The sequence below is a fragment of the Lepidochelys kempii genome, chromosome 1 (assembly GCF_965140285.1).
Source record: "Lepidochelys kempii isolate rLepKem1 chromosome 1, rLepKem1.hap1, whole genome shotgun sequence".
NCBI classification, from domain to species: domain Eukaryota; kingdom Metazoa; phylum Chordata; order Testudines; family Cheloniidae; genus Lepidochelys; species Lepidochelys kempii.
Genome location: NC_136380.1, coordinates 303,275,033 through 303,287,643, shown reverse-complemented (window position 1 = coordinate 303,287,643; position 12,611 = coordinate 303,275,033). Strand labels below are relative to the sequence as shown.

At 39.5% G+C, this 12,611-nt stretch overlaps 1 protein-coding gene across 2 annotated transcripts in view; it reads left to right on the top strand.

The window, feature by feature from the left end:
- SAMTOR (S-adenosylmethionine sensor upstream of mTORC1) overlaps positions 1-12,611 on the top strand; it is a 60,745-nt gene that overhangs the window by 2,274 nt on the left and 45,860 nt on the right. Inside the window, exon 2 of one of the 2 annotated variants that reach the window (XM_073328120.2) lies at positions 3,990-4,071. The exons of the other annotated variant lie outside the window; for it this stretch is intronic. The gene's annotated coding sequence lies outside the window, so the exon portion shown is untranslated. The remainder of the gene's footprint in view (positions 1-3,989; positions 4,072-12,611) is intronic. 2 annotated transcript variants of the gene reach the window in all.

Sequence of the window (12,611 nt, the reverse complement as noted above, 5' to 3'; positions counted from 1 at the left end):
ATGCTGGGTCACACTTAGGGCTTTTCTACACAGAAATGTCATGGGGAAGTTCGTGTAAAATAGCTAGGTTGTGAATTTTAAGTGCAATAGTTATTTGGCACTGACTCCCTGTGTGGACACTCTTATTCTGCACTATAAGTGCCTTTTTGTGGATTAGGTTGATCCATTCAGCACTAGCTATTCTGCAGTAATTATTCTGGGCCTTTTCCCTTGTGTGGAAAAGCCCTTAGCTAGCATTTTTAATTGTCATAAAATGAATTTTTTTATGAAAGCTTAAATTCTGCAGAAATCGGGGTAAGCCTGCCTCTGCCCTGGAAAAGATTCTTGCTTGCCACTGGCAAGTGAATATGTAGGGAATAATTTACTGGTACTAATACTGGTGGTCTTATTCAGAATGCACAGTTATTTGATTTTTTTCCTCATGTACTGCATCTTGCACATTACTGAGAACTTCAGGGTCTTGTATTTTGGGGTGGGAGTGGGGAATAACAAAACTGTTCAACAAATCATACTTCTACAGCATGGAGTTTTCTACCCATTATAATCTAATCAGTTGTAATCCTCATGAGTTACTAGCTATCAGTAGTACTGATTCAGTACTATTAATTATTTCAACTTCAATGTGAAAAACTATCTTCTGTTCAGTTATCTTCTCCACTGCAACTAACCTTTCAAAAACATGCTTGGGAATCTCCCTCTCTAGAGTTTAACATCTTATTGAACTTACAGTACCTGAAAATGCTTGCTTTCAGAATTCTGTATTGCCTTCTTAATATGCATTTTGTGTATATGCATTTTTCTGTATATTTTTGTATGAAATCCAAAATGGCAGCTTACTAAAGAAGCAAAAGGCTGGCATACTACCAAATAAATGAAGCATTTCAGTTGTCATGTAAGTGTGGAACATTCAGAAAACAAGGCAAAAGTTAAATCCTTAAACATGTACATCCAACAGGTAGACAAGGCAGTTCACCCAGCTGGCTTTATGCAGGTAATAATGAAGGTGCTGATCTTTTTGATAAAGGCATTAAGATCTAAGAGTGACTAGGCTTTTTTTCTGTATTTTTTTTTACTTCCATTTGTCAAGCCTTGTTCTGTAAAGCTAATTTCCATCTCATCTGAATGGTATCTAGCAAGCCACACCAAAGTTGCTGTTTCATGGACTTTCCAACAGTACTTGACTTTTAATATATGAAATCACAAGTGGCGCTGTTCTATGTGTAGTTAACTACCACTGAAAAAGGGAGCATGCTCAACTTCCTCAGAGAGAACTGTATAATTACTTGACATAATACAGGTGATTCTCAGAGAATGCACTTTTATACTGTCCTTGCCATTTTAATAGTTACTTTGTTCTGAGAAAAGTATTGAATTAGTACCTTTCTCAAGGTGTTTAGATGAAATTTTTTGCAGTTATACAGACTTATTTCTAATAAGCAGATTTCAGTGCTGATGTGACTGAGACCATTACTGGAATTACTGACTATTGGGTGAATTTAAAAGGCAAGTTCATGCCTTACCTGACTTGCTTACAGCTGGCATCACTGACCTCACTTTGATTTATTGTCCACCACTTTCTTTTTTTAAAGAATGAGTCAGTGTAAAAATGACATTGGCACGCTTTAATACTACAGGCTAATGCAGGTCTCAACCAGTTGTAAAAGTTTGTGTTTAAATGTGAAAGCAATGTTTGTTTTAATGTGCAGTTCCTAGTTAAAATATAATCTTGTCTAATAGGATGAACGTAACTGAAGAAAGGCTCATTTAACAACAGGTCGTCCGGAGAGCCAGGCAGTTCTTTCAAAAGTTGATACTGTTCTATGAAGTCACTTTCCTCAAAGTTGCATCTTGGCTTATTTCCATGTTTTCTAGGCTTCTCCCATCTTCAACAGCACTGTTGCATGTTAGATCACCCACATTTTGGCTATTTTATTTGTAATGTGACTAACCTCTAGGATGATTTACCATATTAGTTCTAATTTATTTAATTCTCTTTGTGGCAACATGTCAACCTCTCATTACCTAGCTCATGTGTTAAAACCTGTCACTTTAATCTGGAAATGAGACTGGAAACCATGGTGGTTTCTCTTCTGTAGCTCTGAAACGCTCACCACAAAAAATGCATTTTAATTTTATTTCCAGATCATTACTTTGCATCTCTTCACCAGTACTTCCCTTTTCTGTTTTCAGGGCATGGTCAATCTGACCCACTTCTAGTGCAAGTGTTGGGTTTGCCTTTGGCTTTTAGTTGGTAAATGAGAGGGAAATGTTGTTTGCAGAAAAATGGATAAGCAAAAATGGTTATAGTCTGCTTTGTGATTTATACTACCCTGCATCCCTGTCCACACATCTGTGAACCATATTTTCTGATTCATTATTAAACAAAGCTTAAAATAGCTTCAGTCTAAAATGACTTTAATATTAGATAGTATCTTATTTAAAATTCTCTTTTTAACAGTTGTTACATGGTTGAATCCTATCAACAGTAGTTAAACACTTCAACCAAATTATCCTAAATTCTTAATAAACTATTTTTATGCACTTCTGCACAGTGACTTCTGCACAGTGTAGACAGTTTTTCTGAAGTTATTAAATGAAAGGGCTGATAGATGAAATCTCCTTCTTCTGAAACATCAGAGATGGCTATGGCTGGAGATGGGATGAGGAGGGCTAGGGCTTTGAGGTGGCACCAAGCATTTTCTGCCAGGTGCTTGGCTGGCTGGTTCTTGCTCATGTGCTCAAGACCTGCCCGTTAACCTTTATGGGATCAGAAAGGAATTTTCCCTATAGATCAAATTGGCAGTGACCTGGATTGGTGAGATATTCGCTGCCTTCTGCAGTGTGTGGGTTGGATCATTTGCCAGGATTATCTGAGTTTATCTCACTTAATCATTTTTCTGACATTGCAGGGGCTTCGGGCACTGGTTCATCTCAGTCCCTCCAGTTCTTGCCTGTGACACGTAATAGTCTAGTCTATGGGTTGTGATACTTTGGTCTAATTTTGGTTGTTGGATTTAGTGTACAGGTGCTGGATGATGATGGTGACCTGTGAAATACAGGAGGTGAGACTACCTGATCAGGCCGCTGTCTCTAAGAAAATCTAATAAACTTCTAACATGTTTTCTCCCACACAAAAAAGGAAAAATAAAATTAGATACAAAACACTTGCTTTCAAAAAGCAATATAAATAAAATAGAAAATGAGGAATGAACTTTATATATGCATAAACTTCAGTTATTTTATAACTTCATTTTGTATTAATGTAATCTTGTCCGTAAACTCTATTTCTGTTCCCCATCTGAACTGTTTATCTTAGATCAGTGGTTCTCAACCTTTCTAGACTACTGTATCCATTTCAGGAGTCTGATTAGTCTTGCGTACTGCAAGTTTCACCTCACTTAAAAAACTACTTGATTATAAAAGGAGTAATTGTGGCACCTTAGAGACTAAGAAATTTATTTGAGCATAAGCTTTCGTGAGCTACAGCTCACTTCATCGGATGCATTCAGTGGAAAATACAGTGGGGAGATTTATATATACACAGAACATGAAACCATGGGTGTTACCATATACACTGTAACCAGAGTGATCACTTAAGGTGAGCTATTACCAGCAGGAAAGTGGGGGAAGGGGGGAGAACCTTTTGTAGTGATAATCAAGGTGGGCCATTTCCAGCAGTTGACAAGAATGTCTCAGGAACAGCGGGGGGGGGGGGGGGGGGGAATAAACATGGGGAAATAGTTTTACTTTGTGTAATGACCCATCCACTCCCAGTCTTTAGTCAAGCCTAAGTTAATTGTATCCAGTTTGCAAATTAATTCCAATTCAGCAGTCTCTCGTTGGAGTCTGTTGTTGATGTTTTTTTGTTGAAGAATTGCAACTTTTAGGTCTGTAATTGAGTGACCAAAGAGATTGAAGTGTTCTCCGACTGGTTTTTGAATGTTATAATTCTTGACGTCTGATTTGTGTCCATTTATTCTTTTACGTAGAGACTGTCCATTTTGACCAATGTACATGGCAGAGGGGCATTGCTGGCACATGATGGCATATATCACATTGGTAGATGTGCAGGTGAACGAGCCTCCTTTTCTTTTTGTGAATACAGACTAACACGGCTGCTACTCTCATACTTGATTATACAATCAAACATAAAAATACAGAAGTGTCATAGTACGCTCTTACTGAAAAATTGCTTACTTTCTTATTTTTACCATATAATTATAAAATACATTGATTGGAATATAAATATTGTACTTACATTTCAGTGTGATACTTGAGCCTGTTTTTCACTTTGAGCCTTGTCTGAAGCCCAAACCCAGGCCGTGGGGCTGAAGCATGTAACTTAGCTTTGTGGGGCCCCTGGTCAGTTGCCCTGCTTGTCACCCCTAATGCCAGCCCTACACTTGTGACCCCCCCCAAAACCAATCTCTCGACACCCCCCACCCCCGGGTGCTGCAACCCCCAGATGAGTGGCGTATCCCCCCGGAAGACCTCTTAGTACCCCGTGGTTGAGAACCACTGTCTTAGGTCCTCAGAGTAGGAATGTATTTTGTTGTATTCAGGTTTTAATACCATGCTATTCACTGTAGTATCTGAGCACCTTGCAGTAGTGCAGTAAGCAGTGTGCTTACACATCTGTCACATGTTGGTTGTTGGCTCATCCTCTTACCAGAGGGAGAAACATGGAATGGAGTTTCTCGCTATGGTTGGGTGGTGGTTGTTCAATATACCTGTTGCTCTGTGTTTATATTTGAGAAGGCAAGGTCAAAGAAATGCACCTTTCACTTGGAGGTGAAAGTGGTGAGGTTTATGATAGTCCTTAGTTCCTGGGGGAGTTGATTCCATAGTCTTGGACTAACGTGGGGAAGATTCTGTCTTCTTCCCAGATGAGCTTTACTCTTATGATGGAACTCTCAGCAATGCCAGAGGAGCAAAGTTGTTGACCAGCATCTTTATCCTGGACCTTTAAATGGTCTTTTAGGTATCCTGGGCCCAGGCCAGAAAGTGCTTTGAAGATAACAACTAAGACCTTGAACTTGATTCATAATTCTATGGGAAGCCAGCATAGAGAGCAGGGGACAAATGTGATTTGCTTATGATAACCTGTGTTGCTGTGGAGCTGCACTGCAGTATTTTGTATCGGTTAGAGCTTCCTAAGACCTGAAGGTTTCACCCCCAGGTATATTGGATTGCTGTAGTCCAGCTGAAAGATGATGAAGGCATGATTAACTAAGGCCAGGTCTTTCTGCCAGAAAGGGATGGTGTCTCCTAGCTAACCAGAAATGGTAAAAAGTGAAATGGAAGCTGCTCCAGGTCAATTAAGACATCTGGGGCCAATTAAGAACTTTCCAGAAGGCAGGGAGAATGCTAGGTTGATTGGGACACCTGAAGCCAATCAGGGGCTGGCTGAAACTAGTTAAAAACCTCCCAGTTAGTCAGCTGGGTGTGCATGTCAGGAGCTGTGGGCAGAAGTTGCGCTTTTGGAGAGGCTGAGTAGTACACACCATATAGGCACAAGGAAGGAGGTCCTGAGGTAAGGGTGAAGTGGAGCTTGAGGAAGTGAGGGCTGCTGTGGGGGAAGTAGCCCAGGGAATTGTACATGTAATGTTTCTAAAAGGTCAGCTACCATAGGGTACTGATACTATTAGGGTCCCTGGGCTGGAGCCCGGAGTAGAGGGTGGGCCCGGTCTACCCCCCCACCTTTGCCCCCTGATTAATCACTGAGACTGGGAGACAACAGAGACGGTGCAAGGAAAGATAACTTCTCCTCACCTCCCTCTCTGGCTTATGATGAAAATGGCTCAGTAGACTGTGACCCTTGTCTCTAGAGAGAGAAGGGTTACGTGCAGGGTCACAGTGAGTCTCTGAGGCTAGCGAAATCTGCCAGGAAACGTGGGATCCACGGAGGGAAGGACAGAGCTTTGTCACTATATATATATATATATATATATATATATATATATATATATATATATATATAAATCTTACTATGTGTCCCATTCTATGCATCCGATGAAGTGGGCTTCAGTTTATCTGTTTTCAGTCACCTGACTTCACAATAAAATAAAAACAAATTTTCCCCATTTTTTTAAAAAGGATTTCTTTTAACAATGTTAAGTCTTTGACAAAGAATATAAAGTGTATATTTTACAATTTAAAAAAAATTACAAACAGGAAGGACGGGTTATGTGTACATGCTAGAATCTCTCCTCTACCCCCCACCCCCCAAAAAACCGACCCAACCAACCAACCAACCACAAAAAAAACAACAAAAACCCAACCGTAACCAAAAATCACTTTTGCAGTGCAGCTCATTCTTTCCCTATCTTCCCAAAAATAACTGTGGGGCAGATCTCTTCTTTAAGTGAATTGTTCCTTTTGTAGCAGTACAATCATGTGAAGCTTCTTGAGTAAGTGTCTTCTGTGCAACATTGTCCATGGGCAAGCAGGTTTTATACATAGTTTAGATGGGAAATTTACAAGTGCCTTACTTCCATCTAAATCCAGTGGAGTTGAGTGCATTTGAAAAACTCCCCATAGATACTCTTTGAAGAATTAAAAAGATATTTGACCATGGTAAAAAAGCAAAACAGGAAATTGCAGTAAAATACTGGGCTGTCTGACTTTCTTTAAAAAGAAAGAAAAATCTCTGTAGAGATCACCAATACCAAAGCCACTTAAATTTTCTATAGTTAACATATAACATCAGTCTAATAAGCATTACAGCTTCTACATTCTTTTAAAAAACTTAGATTTAAATATCATTATAGAGCCAGTGCTATTCATCTTTTTTTTTAAATCTCACACTAGAAAGAGGGAAATAATTGTAGATACCAGCAGTTCCATTTTCAAACAATAATAGTCATCAGATTCAGAAGTTCATTAAGGCTTTAATTTTTTAGTAATGATTTAATGTAAATAAGCCCCAAAATGTGACTGACCTTGCAACAATAAACGTTTGAGAGCTGGAAGGTGCTTTCCTAAGAAACAAGTTGTTTGTTTGTATGTGGTTTGCTTGTACTCCTTTTTTTGGATTTGCAGAAGTTAAATAACAAACTATATTATTGGGTTTCTACCAACCTGAACAGTGGCATTACAGATATAACTGCACAAAAAAGGAAGTGATCAAACAAAAAACCCTCTTTGAAAACGGAGGGAAAGTACATCTGTAACTGTCAAAGTATGTTTGGTAGAGAAATGTATTCTAAATTGAGATTAAAAAAAAGGCACATATCTGTGATTCAAACAATTCTAAAAAATCCCCCATACCTCCTGTTAAAGACTCCAAAAATAGACAACAGGTGGTCATGTGATCCTTTATGTACTTTTCAAGCATTACTTTTAAATAACAAAGTTATTCCAAGACTTGTATTTTTGGTATATTTGTATTGTTTCATATATAGAATTTCCAAAACTGATATTGCAGGTCGATGCATGATATCAGTTTAACAAGTGCCGTCATTTGCTTTTGTATTCTTGGGTCTGTACTGTACATTTATTAATGCAGTGTGTGCTGAATATGCTTTGGAGGCCCAGCATAAAGTAGTCTGACTACTCATTAAAATATCTTCCATTTGAGCTTATATAAGTAGTCTATTATGAGACATTATAAACTAGAATTTGCATCGGCCTTGGATAACATAAACTGTGCAAAGTTTTTAGAATTGCTCTAGTAGTAGCAGAGCTACTGTATGTAAGGATGTAAATAGCAATTTAAAAAGTTGACCAGTTAAACAATTAAAATTATATTTAATCGTTTAACTGTACCGCGGTAGCTCTGGTGGGCCTGGCACGGCTCAGGCTGGGGTCACTCTGGCTGGGCCTAGGTGCGCACTCCGACCGCTGGGGTTAATGGGTTACCGGTTAACCTTTTACATCTCTAATTGTATGTTTAAAGAACTGTTATACTGAAGTTTTTGCTCTTCTTTCTATGAAGATCAAATTAAAAATAAATAAAATATTACGTCAAATTTAAGTGAGGGAGTTAACTAATGTGGTCATATCAGCTATGAATTTTCTTCTGAAATTTATGGGATAACTTACTGCATAGCCTCAAAAGAGTTTTGTGTTGACAGACAGAGGAATGTATAGCTAAATGAAAGTTTGCTTATATTTCGTTGTCACTATTAGCGGTGTCATCCTTTTTTCAGATTAGATCACAAAATGCAAGTTAAAGTTTGTAAAGCAAATTCTTATTTCACTTATGAAAAATAATCAATATCTAATTACCCTTACTTTTCATGTAAATAATTCTTAAATTATATTCCGTTTTGGACAAATATAAAATTAGACAAACTAGTCTTGCAAAATAGTTTGAGCTCCATTGAAATAGGAAGTATGTTGTGTGAGAAGAAGGCAGATGATTAGTAAACTTCTAGAATTTTGAACATGCTGAATGTTTTAAGTGGAATAAGATAGTGGGTAGCATTCCTAATTTAATTAACTTTTTCTCTGCTTAGCCACAGCCACATTTTCAAGTACTGTAGCACCAAGAGGACATACTTTTTGCATAATGCAGCACTGGGTATTTTTCCATCATCGCATACCAGAGTCTTACAGCAGAGAATTGGATAAGTTGTATGTTAAATTTCTCTGATAATGGGGATAGGATGAGAGAGAGTCAATTAGTGGACTATAATGTAAGAATATATTCCATTTTAATAATTTAAATTGTATAAAATGGTGTTGGTACAGTAGGTGGATGTATCTGAAGTCTAGAGTCTGATTTGATAGTTAAGACAATAATAAAATGGGTTGTCCGCTCAGACTTTAAGAACAGAGTGGAATTTGTCATGTTGAGTTTTTCTAGGAATTTTTTAACCTAACATTGCCCTCGCTCAGTGGTTCCCCACCTTCTTTCATATGCAGACCTCAAAAAAATTTCTACTGAAGGTGTGCGGATCCCTTTGGAAATCTTAGGCATAGCCTGTGGACCTCCAAGAGTCCACGGGCCACAGGTTGAAAACCCCTGTGCTATGGTAATGACAACCTTTCGTGGACCCCTTAGATAGTAGTCTGAGGTCCCCCAGCTGAGAACCACTGCCCTAGTTGACAATGTTTGTTCCCATTTATTGCTGTTCAGCATGTTGTGTAAACTGATATACTATTTCAGTGAGGAACCAGAGGTATTTTTACGAACACTTAAACTGTTCCTTTTGTGGAACACTGAGGCATGTTAAAAATTAGTCTGCTGATTGCAACATATTCTAGTTAAAATCTAAGCAGAACTTTTACAGTATAAATGGGATGTTGCCATAGCTGGGCTTTTGAAATTTGGAATCTCCCAGCAGTGTCATTGTATCCTCGCAACTAATAGATGTTGCTTTCCTTTAAAATGGAAAATTAAAGGGGTGTATCTATAAGCATCTTTGTAGAAACATAAAAATGTTTTTAATGTAGCAGTAGGCAACATGCTATGTTTGAGTTTTCTCTCTGGGACCAGCAAAGATACACAGTTTTAGGAATTTTTTTGCGAAATAGTGAAGAGCAGCAGGGAAAAGCTCACACATTATGTTCTGAATCAGCTTAATTGTCACTTTATATTTCTCAGTGACATTTATGGATTTTTTTAAAAAAATAGATGAGATTCTTGAGGACAGTGCTGCTCCAGATTCTATCCAAATCTTTTTTTTTTTACCATTGTTTTACAATGGTTTGCATCCCTTTTACTAAAATTAAAACAAAAGTATAAGCTAGTAACATGACATATAAATTGAAATAAATGTGTACTACCCCAGTCTATAGTTCTGGATTGCCATAGCAGACTCTTAAAAATACTTCCATAAATAAATATTGGCATAGTGTTGATAGAAAGCTATCCTGGCAGCAACATTAATATAACAAAAATTTAATAAACTCCCCTAACAAAACCTTTACCAGAGTTGCCATCCTCAGTTTTGCCCAACTCGCATCTTCTTTTATGCACAAAGGAGGTTTACCGTAAGTTAAGAAAATTCTTGGTGTTTTCAAGATTTGAAGTTGACTTTATGTGGATGGTGTAATTATTCAGTGTTTTTTGTTTAAATCTAGAGATTTGCAGGGAATGTATTCTGTTCCATAAAACATGCCTAAAATGGTGAATAAGTAATATATTTCTAGTGAAATAAATCACTAAGTGTGTTTTCGTAATTAAATTGATATTTATTGGTTTTGTTTTGTACTTTTTAAAGGACTTTAAGGCACTCTAAAATTGTTACTGACAACTTCTTACTTTCAATTTCTTTTAAGTTATGTTCCGTGTATACTTCAGACTTTTTGCATTTGAATGATCTGTTTTGTGTTCAATAGATAGGGTAATGTTACAGTGCTGTCTCTAAAAGGTTATTGTCTCAGTATCAGTTTTTACTATCTTTATTTCAAGTTGATTAACTTTTTAGTTTACAGTTTACAACACTTGAACCTTCTGAGAGTAGAACGCCTGATGAAATTTCTTACAACGGGGGTGGGCAAACTTTTTGGCTGAGGGCCACATCTGGGTGGGGAAAATTGCTTGCAGGGCCATGAATGTCGGGCAGAGAGTTGGTGTGGGGGATGGGGTGCGGTGTGCAGGAAGGGGCTCAGGGCAAGGGGTTGGGGCAGAGCAGGGGTGCAGCATGTACGAGGGGGCTCGGGGAAGGGGATTGGGGTGCAGGAGGGGTGTGGGGTGCAGCAGGAGGCTTGGGGGGCTGAGGTGCAGGCAGGGGGCTCAGGGCAGGGAGTTGGGGTGTGGGATGCAGGAGGGGTTCGGGCTCTGGCCAGGCGCCGCTTACCTGGAGCAGCTTTGGGGTGGCAGTGGCACGCACTGGGGTCAGGACAGGCTCCCTGGCCCTGTTCTGGGAAGTGGCCGGCACCACGTCTCTGTCGCCCCTGGAGGAGGGGTTGGGGCAGAGAGCACCACACGCTGCACTTGCCTGTGGGTACCTCCTCTGAAGCTCCCATTGGCTGCAGTTCCCCATTCCTGGCCAATGGGAGCTTCGGGGGTGTCCAGGTTCCTTCCCCACTCTGAACTCTAGGGTACAGATGTGGGGACCCGCATGAAGACCCCCTAAGCTTATTTTTACTAGCTTAGGTTAAAACTTTCCCAAGGCACAAATTTCGTCTTGTCCTTGAACAGTATGCTGCCACCAAGTGATTTAGACAAAGAACAGGGAAATGACCACTTGGAGTTCCTAATTCCCCAAAATATCCTTTCCTGTGGAGGCTTGAGAATAAACAAGACGAGCACAAACCAGCGTTGGATTTTTAAAACCCCAAAAACCCGATCAGATTCTTAAAAAACAGAACTTTATTAGAAGAACAAAAACAGATAAGAGAACAACTCTGTAAGATCAGAATGGAAGATAATCTTACAGGAAGTCAGATTCAAAACATTGAGAATCCCTCCAGACAAAACCTTAAGTTACAAAAAGACACAAGAACAGGAATACACATTTCCTCCAGCACAGCGAATTTCACAAGCCAAAACAATTTTCTAGCTAGATTACTTACTAACTGTACGGGAGTTGGAGGGCTTGCATCCTTGATCTGTTCCCCACAAAGGTATCACACAGATAGACAAAAGCCTTCCCCCCCCCCTCCAGATTTGAAAGTATCTTGTCCCCTCATTGGTCATTTTGGGTCAGGTGCCAGCCAGGTTACCTGAGCTTCTTAACCCTTTACAGGTAAAATGACTTTGCCTCTGGCCAGGAGGGATTTTATAGCACTGTATACAGAAAGGTGGTTACCCTTCCCTTTATATTTATGACAGGGGGAGGTACCCACAGGCAGAAGCAGTGCCCCGCCCCAGGAGCCACAGGGATGTGGTGCTGGCCGCTTCTGGGAGCGGGGTGGGTGTGGCAAATCTGCGAGCTGGATCCAAAAACCTGAGGGGCCGAATCCGGCCCGCAGGCCGTAGTTTGCCCATGAACAAGGCTTATATGGACGGAGAGCATAGTCTGGGGAATGCATTTTAGCTAGATACATGGGATTGGACTTCTGCATCATATCCAAGAATATACTGCTGTAAGGAATCTCTCCTGGATCATCAGTTGTATTTGCATTCAGTGACAGAATTGCAAGGACAGGTAAACAAGTAACTGCTTAAAGAATTAATCTTCCAGGACATACAGAACTAGAAAAATGTTATTTTTAACAACCCTGGAGAGAGGGAACCAAACAGAAACACAATTTTTTCTTTTAAAGTAGAGCTGCTGCAGGGACCTGAAAGGCTTGTAAAACTCATGTTATGAGCGGTCGTTATAAATCAGAGTCTCCCGGGTCTGACACTTACATGAGTGATATCTTTTATGAGAGGAATGGGGTATAGAACAGCTTTTTTTTTTTTTTTTTTAAATGCAATCCATGCTCAAATAGGATTCAAATTGCATGGGAGGGGAGAGATGGAGACAACACTCACATCTGTACATGACACCCTATGATGAAATTAAGGAATCCCTACAGTAAAGATGAACTGGAGGCAATGATTTTCTGAAGTGCAGAGTTTAATATAAGGGACATGAGAAAATATTATTCAAGGAAGCCCCCTGGACCAGTCCACACAAGAGATCCACTTCCTGAACACTATGGTGCTAATAAGTGATGGTCACATAAACACCACCCTACACCGGAAACCTACAGACTGCTATGCCTATCTG